We start from the raw sequence: 9,870 nt of genomic DNA, 5'->3' as shown, positions 1-9,870 counted from the left end.
CCGACTAGCGATCACCTCGTACACCAACCTACACACACTAGTGACAATTTTGCAACTTACAGAAGCCAACCAACCTGCAAATCTCTAGGTCTTTGGAGTGTGGGAGGAAACCGGAGCACCCGGTGAAAACCCACAAGGTCACAGGGAGAACTTACAAACTCCGTACAGACAGCACCCGTAGTCAGGATCGAACCGGGTTTGTCTGGCGCTGTGAAGCAGCAACTACTGTTGCGACACTATGCTGCCCTTTCGTGAACGCAGTCCCCCGCACTACCACACATTCTGCAGTCGAGTATTCCACATTTGGGGACATCGTAGGTGTCAGCACACCCAAAGTGCGGGGAATAGCCTTGTTCCGGGTGAGCCCCCTTTTCGATCAGGGTCTTTCCCATGCCAGCTGTTAGTTTGCTAATCAGAAATGATTTTTTTTGCAGTTGGAATCAGCGGCTTCAAGAGATTTACAACTTCAATATTTTTCAGACTGTATTTAATAATTTGTAACATATTATTTCGTAATAACTATGGAACTGTTGAATATTATGATCATCAGCTCAAGTGTAATTTCCTGCAGCTTATGTGGGATGTGTTACAGAATAAAGTTAGCTACTTTGCAAGTTATGGGTTGGGTAACATCATAGAATTATGAACATTTCCCTGACAGCATCTTATGGAAAATGATGTAATCTTAACAACAATAAGCCCTTACAGCTATTTTGGCTCATGGTGTACGTATGATAGGGACAGAAAAATTAGACTTAGATGCCATGTATTTTACCAAGAAACCTTGGTGTTGAAATGGAGTGACATCACAGGAAGTATCTACAAAACTCATCTTTAATACAAGCAGACAAGTCTAATAAAATGAATAAGAAACATACGCAGGGTTGAGCCCGAGTCGTTGTTATAGCTACCTCTTGATACCTACGTACAAAGCAGTTTGCCTTTTAATTGGAGACACAAGGAACTGCGGATGCTGGAATCACGAGCAAAGCACAAAAGCGCTGGATACGGAGTGAAGGCAAGAGAATGAGGTTGAGAAGGGAAGATAGATCAGCCATGATTGAATGGCGGAGTAGACTTGATGGGCCAAATGTCCTAATTCTGCTCCTAGAACTTATGAACTTAGAAAACCTAAACCTTATAACTTCTGAAGGAAGTTCTCCCCTACTCTACTGAGTAGATCAGCTTGCCTGTGACATCTCTGATGCAGGCTCATTCCACTATGTCAGCATTCTCCAGGATCCCAAGATGGCACCCAAGTGGCTGAGGAAAATGTGATGATAGACTCAACCAAGATGCTCTGATGGAATTTTGGAAGCATGTGACATTACTTAAATACAATTACATCAAGTGAAGAGGCATTGGGAAACGTGTTGCTAATGCCAGGTGATAAGGCTGATAAAATGCTTAAAGAATGGCTTAGCGTTTAATCCAAGCCCTTGGGCTGAACCTTTCGGGCTGAACCTTCCTGGCTCTGGTGGGGCTTCTGATTGCCAAGTTCAGACATTTAAACTGGACTAGATCCCAAACACATGCACGCTCACACACTGTGGGTCTTAGATTGAGAAAAAGATATGGGAAAGCCAATTTGTTACGGCAACCATCAGTGGGGCTATCTTTTCATAAATTCCTAAGTGATAGGAGCAGAATCAGGCCATTCTGCCCATCAAGTCTACCCTGCCATTTAATCATGGCTGATCTATCACTCCCTCCTAACCCAATTCTCCTGCCTTCTCCCCATAACCTCTGACACTAATCAAGACTATATCTATCTCTGCCTTAAAAATATCCTTTTGCTGAGGTCCTCAACATTACCCTGCCAGGGTGACCCACGCAGCATCTGAGCCCACATTGACCTCAGTGACGATTCCTCCCCTGATACAAAGAAGATGAGGGGTTTTAGCAGATCATTGGAGAGCCTCAGACTATCTTTTGTGGGCCGAAGGGCCCGATACCGTGCAGTATTGTTCTAAGTTCGAGTTAACCTAAATCGATCCACTTACGCAATGAATCATTGGGATAGATCCACCCCAGATAATACGGGACTGAAGTTGAACAAAATGCTGACTTTCCAATTGACTAATCCTCAGTAAACTCCCACGCCATTATTCTGCACAAGCCTGTTCCTCCCTCCCTCGTACCAGTGCCAGCACACTGTGCACTCAGTCAATTTTGGCCGCATTCTTTGATGATGCAGCGAAACGTTTATCTGCACTTGCGGCGTTCCGTATGCTTTGAATCATTCCATCGGTCAGGAGAATGGTGCTGTTCTGATTTTCTTTAGCATGTACCACATTTATCTTCTCCCCGCAGCAGATAGCTGGTGCATCAAATTCCATCATTGCAGCAGGGACCGAGTCAGTCCTTTTTAAAGGCAATGATAGATTCTTGCTTTCATCTACACTTTGCGGCATTCCTAAAATTCTCGGCAAGCACTCCCCCAGCTTTTGAACTTAGGGCATTGAACGAGGGAGTCGGAATATTGGCACCGAGCAGACACAGATTACCGCTGTCTTTCAAGCTGCCTGTTATTTTTCAGAAACAGGCTTCAGTTGAGTTTATCCATCATTAAAAGTTTCACAGAAGCAAAACAATTCGAAACATTCTGCCTCATCAAACCAATGCATCTCCCAGAGAAGAGAGAGAGAGAGACCAGTTCCCCGGGAAGGGAAATTGGGGTCAGATCTCATTAGAAACAGCGGGTGTCTGTTCAATTTTCTTTTACAACAAATATATTAAATGCTCCCTCTTAAGCTGAGCTGTAAGCTCACAACTGGCTGTTGTTCTGTATCGGAGATGACAGGCCGCGCATGGATCTCCTCAAAGATTTTAGCATATCAGCATTTTGAAGAACTTTAACAGCGATACCCCCATGGGATAAAGCACACGGCTCCAACCCTCTCCTGGCTGAAGATAGACACAAAGAGCTGGAGTAACTCAGCGGGACAGTGGGCAGCATCTCTGGAGAGAAGGAATGGGTGACGTTTCGGGTCGAGACCCTTCTTCAGACTCTCCTGTATTAACTCCCTACTATTATCAATAGAGAGGCCACTTGGAATTCTGCTGCCCGTGCTTGAATTGCCAATCTCCCATTCATCAATTATCCTGCGTGTGCTAATCTCGTTGGCCCCTTTCCAGTCAGTTTCACCTTTTTCTGATACCTGACGATGGTCAGCATTCGTTCCACCTCCCCGAATGCCCTTGAGAGTCAAGCAGCATGGAAACAGGCCGTTCGGCCCATCAGCTACATTCAGACCGTCAACCATCCATTTGCACATCCTTGTTTTATTTGTGCGTATTCTCATTAAACATAAGGAACTGTTGATGCTGGTTTACAAAAACACAAAGTGCTGGTGTAACTCAGTGGGTCAGGTAGCAACCCTGAAGAACATGGATAGGCACTGTTTCAAGTTTAGAGTACAATCAGTCTGAATAGGCGTCCCAACTCAAAACGTCATCCATCCATGCTCTCCAGAGATGCTGCCCATTGAGTTACTCCAGCACTTTGTGTCTTCTTTTGCCATGAACACTTCAGGTTTACCCACATTATTCCATCCACCTACATACTGAGGTCAATTTACAGCCGATTAATCTAACAACCTGCACATCTTTGAAATGTGGGAGGATACTGGAGCACCAGGAAGAATGTGTAAACACCACACCGGTTTTTGCCAATGTATGTTCATAACTTCATGCCATAGGAGCAGAATTAGGCCATCCAGCCCATCAAGTCTACTCCACCATTTAATCGTGGCTGATCTATCTTTCCCTCTCAACCCCATTTTCCTCTGCCCTCTCCCCATAATCCCTGACACTTATCAGTCTTGTCGCTAGTGTTGTGAGACTCCATCTCTATCAGCAGGGCCATGTGAGAAGCCGGTGGTGAAGGTGAGCTTTGACATGAGCTGCTGAAGTCCTCATGGTGATATATCAGGATGGTGTGTGACTGGGACATACATCTGCATCTACTGCCTTTGTCCTTCCTACAGGTAGAGAAGGTGACTAACCAGGGTGGTGCTGTCAGGTGAGCTCAAGTGGCGGTACAGTGGCCCCAGAGACTGCAAGTGCTATCTATACGGTGTTTGGAAGTAAGTGGTAAGTAAGTAATTTTTATTTATATAGCACTTTTAAATCAAATCACGTTGAAGCCAAAGTACTTTACAGAGAAAAAAAATTAGATTACCATACATCCCAAATCTGAGGAAGGACATTATTGCCATAGAGGGAGTGCAGAGAAGGTTCACCAGACTGATTCCTGGGATGTCAGGACTGTCTTATGAAGAAAGACTGGATAGACGTGGTTTATACTCTCTAGAATTTAGGAGATTGAGAGGGGATCTTATAGAAACTTACAAAATTCTTAAGGGGTTGGACAGGCTAGATGCAGGAAGATTGCTCCCGATGTTGGGGAAGTCCAGGACAAGGGGTCACAGCTTAAGGATAAGGGGGAAATCCTTTAAAACCGAGATGAGAAGAACTTTTTTCACACAGAGAGTGGTGAATCTCTGGAACTCCCTGCCACAGAGGGTAGTCGAGGCCAGTTCATTGGCTATATTTAAGAGGGAGTTAGATGTGGCCCTTGTGGCTAAGGGGACCAGAGGGTATGGAGAGAAGGCAGTTACGGGATACTGAGTTGGATGATCAGCTATGATCATATTGAATGGCGGTGCAGGCTCGAAGGGCCGAATGGCCTACTCCTGCACCTAATTTCTATGTCTATGTTTCTATCCCCATAAAATAAAAAAAGAAGAAAAAAAAGACCCAATGCACTATAGGATTCAACATGAACGTCCCCCCAACATTCTCCCTGTGACTGCATGGGTTTTCTCTGGGTGCTCTAGTTTCTTCCTACATCCCGGACTTACATGTTTATAGGTTAATTGTAAATTGTAAATTGTCTCTAGTGTGTAGGAAAGTGCTGGTGTATGGGGTGTACGTATGGTCGGCGCAAACTCAATGGGCCGAAGGGCCTGTTTCTGTGCTGTATCTCGAAAGTAAACTCTAAAGTCACTAATTCCAGAAAGTTGAAATCCCAATTTGTATTTAAATAATTAATTTCCTAAAGGCTTTTTTTTAAAAACAAAACTCTGCTTCTTGGCAATTTTAGAGCACAGTCTCCTATTAATTTTACTGGAATATTAGCACCAATTTTGCAGTTCATTACACTGACATAAACAATGTACTTGATTTCCCAGTAGTCTATCACTTAATAAACTCCTTAAGGAAAATCTCTAACTTGATACGATTCCACGAACATCAGACCTAAAAAAACAGCATTATTTAAGAGAATATTTAATTGTATCTTAAATCCCACACGGAGAAAATGTATACTGAGCGAGGTCCAATTTTATGGCATATTCATGCATTTGTTGAGGTATGTGAGGCTAAAACGTAATAATAAATGACAGCATATGTCTAGATGTGATACGTTATAATTATAGTATAACTGGGCCGCGTGTATTAACATTTGTCAGTGCTGAGGTATTTCTAGAGACAAGAGTGTGTAATTGGCATATACACCACCAATGGAAAAGTAACATTTTTACTTGCTGCAAGTTTTATAGGCCCATTAATGCAATAACACAACAAATAAAAGTACAATTGTCAATAATACAATAAATGAAGTATGTTTCCCTTTGGACTGACTACCTGTTGTACTCGTTTAGTTTGGAGTTGCAGCGCGGAAACAAGCCCATCTGGGTCTGTGCCAACCAGCGATCCCCGCACATTAACTATCCTACACACACTTGGGACAATTTTTACATTTACCAAGCCAATTTACCTACAACCTTGTATGTCTTTGGAGTGTGGGCAGAAACCGAAGATCATGGAGAAAACCCACGCAGGTCACAGGGAAAACGTACAAACTCTGTACAGACACCACCCATAGTCGGGATCGAACCCATCCTTGTGTAAGGCTTGATTGTACTCATCTATGATATGATTTGATTGGACAGCAAACAAACCCAGCTTTTTGCTGTATCTTGGTACTGTGTCAATCCAATACAGATACTTAAAAACAGCATGGAATGACTTCACTTCAGGTCTATTGCAGTATCCAGTGTTTGGAACTATGACTATCATTGCTTTTATATCATCTCTCTACAAAAGATGCAGCCCCAAAGTCATCCAACCTGCTTAAAATGAGCACTTGGAACATTCCTCAGTGCTTTTCCAGTCATGGTTACCTCAAATTGCTAACCTTTACTTCAGCATGTGCACAATTTCCAGCCTTTTCAAAAGCATAAACAAAGGGCTGGAGGAACTCAGCGGGCCAGGTAATGTCAGTGAAGGGAAATGGATAAATGATAATTCAGGTCAGGACCATCCAAAACATCATCTCAAAATCTCAGTACACTCTCAGAATAGCTCTAATGGAGAACTCTCCCTATGGCTGAATGACTGGTGTTTAACTCAGCGGCACGGTGGTGCAGGGGTAGTGTTGCTGCCTTCCAGCCCCGTCGACCCGGGTTTGATCTTGACCACGGATGCTGTCTATACGTTTGTACGTTTGTACGTTTTCCCCCTAACCTGCGTGAGTTTTCTCCAGGAGCTCCGGTTTCCTCTCCCACTCCGAAGGCGTACAGGTTTGTAGGTTAATTGGCATTGGTAAAATTATAAATTGTCCCCAGTGTGTGTAGGATAGTGCCAATGTGCAGGGATTGCTGGTCAGGGTGAACTCGGTGGGACGAAGGGCCTGTTTCCACACTGTATCTCTAAACTAAACTAGACTAAACTAAACTTGATCAGAATCCATACCGCACTTCGAGACTAATGGACATAATACAGAACAGTTGCTGTGGTCTGGAACAGGCTGCCTAAAAAAGTAGTGGAAGCAGATTCAATAACGAAAAGATAATTGGAAAAGAGGTTAGAGAATCTTGAACAAGTTTTAATCTGACCGGAAAAGGAACACAGTGTGTGTTTCATTGTTTCTCATTGTTATAGAACCAGTTTAGACGATGGGCAGAATGGCCTCTTTCTCCGCTGCTCTGCTCTCTAATCCTGCGAAAAGCAATAAAATAAGTTTGTCCATTTGAGAGCAATTATCTTTTGTTATTTTGTCCAGACCAGGATAACAGTGAGATCTTCCCAAGAACCCTGTGGCCTAACTGAACCCAACTCTGTTTGGGTTTGAATTAAATGGAACAGTTTATTGAAACACAAATATTCGCACTTGGTGCCAAGGCATTAGAGGTTTAAAAAAACATTGCAGACTTGTAACGGCACAATAGCGAGTTAGTTGCCATTGAGCCACTGACCCAAGCTGTCCAGTAGCAGTTTGGAAAATCTTCTGGCTCGGCGATAATGGGATTGCTGCTCTCTACTTTAGATCCTCATTGGCCAGGAACATGTGCTGGCTTGACTGACCGTATATCTCCTTCAGTCAGCGCCACAGTCTAAGGTTCAGCAAGACAGGGCCTGATGTTTTCATTGGAATTATAAACGCTATGCAAATAAGAATGGATCTTAAATAAACACATCGCCTTTTCTCACAATAGTGATATATTTGGTCATTTGAACTAAAAACACTTCATTTTTCTTAAGGTAGATAAAAATGCTGGAGAAACTCAGCGGGTGCAGCAGCATCTATGGAGCAAAGGAAATAGGCAACGTTTCGGGCCAAAACCCTTCTTCAGACTGAAGTTTAGTTTAGTTTAGTTTATTGTCATGCGTACCGAGGTACAGTGAAAATATTTTGTCTGTGTGCTATCCAGTCAGCAGAAAGATAATACATGATTACAATTGATCCATTGACTGTTCATAGACAAATGATAATTCTCAATGTTTGCTTATTAATAGAATGCAATTTATTGTCATTCAAACCTAGGTTTGAACAAAATATCATTTCTACAGTTTAACATTACAACACAATCCAAGACCCACACTTAACGCAGTTTACATAAACATCCATCACAGTGAGTCTCCAACATCTCCTCACTGTGATGGAAGGCAAAGTCTTTATCTCTTCCCTTTGTTCCTTCTCCCGTGGTCCAGCAGTCCAACTGCAGTGTCGAGGTGAACTGCGGTTCCGGTGTTAAAGCCCCCGGCGGGCGATGGTAAGTCCTGAGGCCGTTTAAGCCACGCCGGGCGATGTTAGGCCCCGGCTCCATGTCCTTAAACCCGCGATTCCGGCGGGAGAAGTCGCCATTGCGGAACTCGGAAAAGCGGTCTCCCACCAGGGACCTGCGAGCTCCCGATGTTCCCGTCCACCGGGTCTGCGGCCGGTGCCTCCGAACTCCAAAAGTCGGGTCGCAGCCGCACGCCACCACAGCTCTTCCCGCTCCGAAGTCGGCCAGCTCCGCGATGTCCGTTCCGCAGGTTCTGCAACTGGAGCCCCCAGGTTAGTCCCGGCCGGAGGTCGCCGCTGGCTCCACGATGTTAGGCCCAACGACATCCGAGACCCGACAGGGAATAGTCGGGTCCCCGCACAGGGAAGAGATTCAAACGGTTTACCCCACAGCCCCCCCACCACCCCCACATATACACAGCTAAAAAAAATAATAAAAACTAACTCAAGACATACATTTAACAAGACAAAAATAAAAAAAGACAGACGACTGTAGTCGAGCCGCTGCCGTTAGGCGCCGCCACTAACACTGGTTAGCATTCAATATAAGAATTTTGGATTTCCCTGGGAGTTTTCAAGTGATGACCTATTGTCAATAGATAATAGACAGTAGGTGCAATATTGACCACGGTGCAAGTGTTTCCCCTTGCCACCTATGACGAATATGGTCTTCTTGTGGATCACCATGGTAACCTGTCAGTTCAATGGAATGCAGAATTGTTTGTGAGCAGAGCAAGGGAAGTGAACCACAAGACAGGATCCAAGGAGACAATGAACTGGTGAAGACAGCATTGGGACTGATGATCAGCCCATGATCTTATCGAAAGGCAGAGCAAATCACGTGCAGGCAGATGTACGGTTTGAATTGCCATTGTGTCTAGGAAGGAACTACAGATGTTGCATTACACCGAGGACTGACACAAAAAGCTGGAGTAACTCAGCGGGACAGGCAGCATCTCTGGAGAAAAGGAATGGGTGACATTTCGAGTCAATATTTGAAGAAGGGTGGCGACCTGAAACGTCTGACCTGAAATGTCACCTATTGCTTTTCTCCAGAGATGCTGCCTGTCCCGCTGAGTTACTCCAGCTTTTTTGTGTTGAAATTGCCATCATGTTTGGCACAGATATTAGAGGGGGAGGGCATGTTTCTGTGCTGTACTGTTTCATGTTCTATGTTCTATGTTCTATGTCAGGCGTTCTCCATTTATTAATGAACAATTTTTTGTAGATTTATAAACAACCTCAGACCACTACGCCCAATAAATCGAATTGTTTTATTGGTCCTACAAGTAAAGGAACAGGGAAGAGTGATGTGGAAGCAAATGTAATCCAACGGGCCAAGTAAGAAATCTTGCGACATTAGTTTTCCATCCACACAATATTAGTCACAGCAGCGTTAAGTGGAGTTGAATAAACCATTGGTGCACCTGAACTGGTCAGTTTCTTGATGAAAGAGTCAGAATAAAATTTCTCCCTGAATAGTTCCACTGACAAAAGCAACCACAAAGCCAGAACATGACTCATCAAAGCCAGATAAATCTATATTACTTTGTTCTAAAGTGCTGTCATCTTATTTCTCCATAACGACTGTTCACATCTCTGCCAAAGCAATCATTTTAAGTCAAGTCCTCGTAAAAGCTATTCCCTGTAAAATGTCAAAGGGTGAGTCGATGTACAAGATCAATTCTGCAGCAAGTTAAGACATATTTTCATTAATAGCCAAATGATCATCAAGTAGTCATTTTCATGTAAAAACCAGATTGCTTATCTCCTTAGTCACAGTGGCACAGCGGTAGATT

The 9,870-nt window shown here is 43.8% G+C and overlaps 1 non-coding gene across 1 annotated transcript; it reads right to left on the bottom strand.

The window, feature by feature from the left end:
- Window positions 1–248: 248 nt before the first annotated feature.
- Window positions 249–407, bottom strand: LOC116991419. The gene has a single exon (XR_004416789.1). It is a non-coding gene; the product is annotated as a U1 spliceosomal RNA (small nuclear RNA).
- Window positions 408–9,870: the final 9,463 nt, after the last annotated feature.

The sequence above is a fragment of the Amblyraja radiata genome, chromosome 33 (genome assembly GCF_010909765.2).
Source record: "Amblyraja radiata isolate CabotCenter1 chromosome 33, sAmbRad1.1.pri, whole genome shotgun sequence".
In the NCBI taxonomy this organism is placed as follows: Eukaryota; Metazoa; Chordata; class Chondrichthyes; order Rajiformes; family Rajidae; genus Amblyraja; species Amblyraja radiata.
The sequence above is the reverse complement of the archived record's forward strand: the minus strand, read 5'-3'. Positions and strand labels throughout refer to the sequence as shown.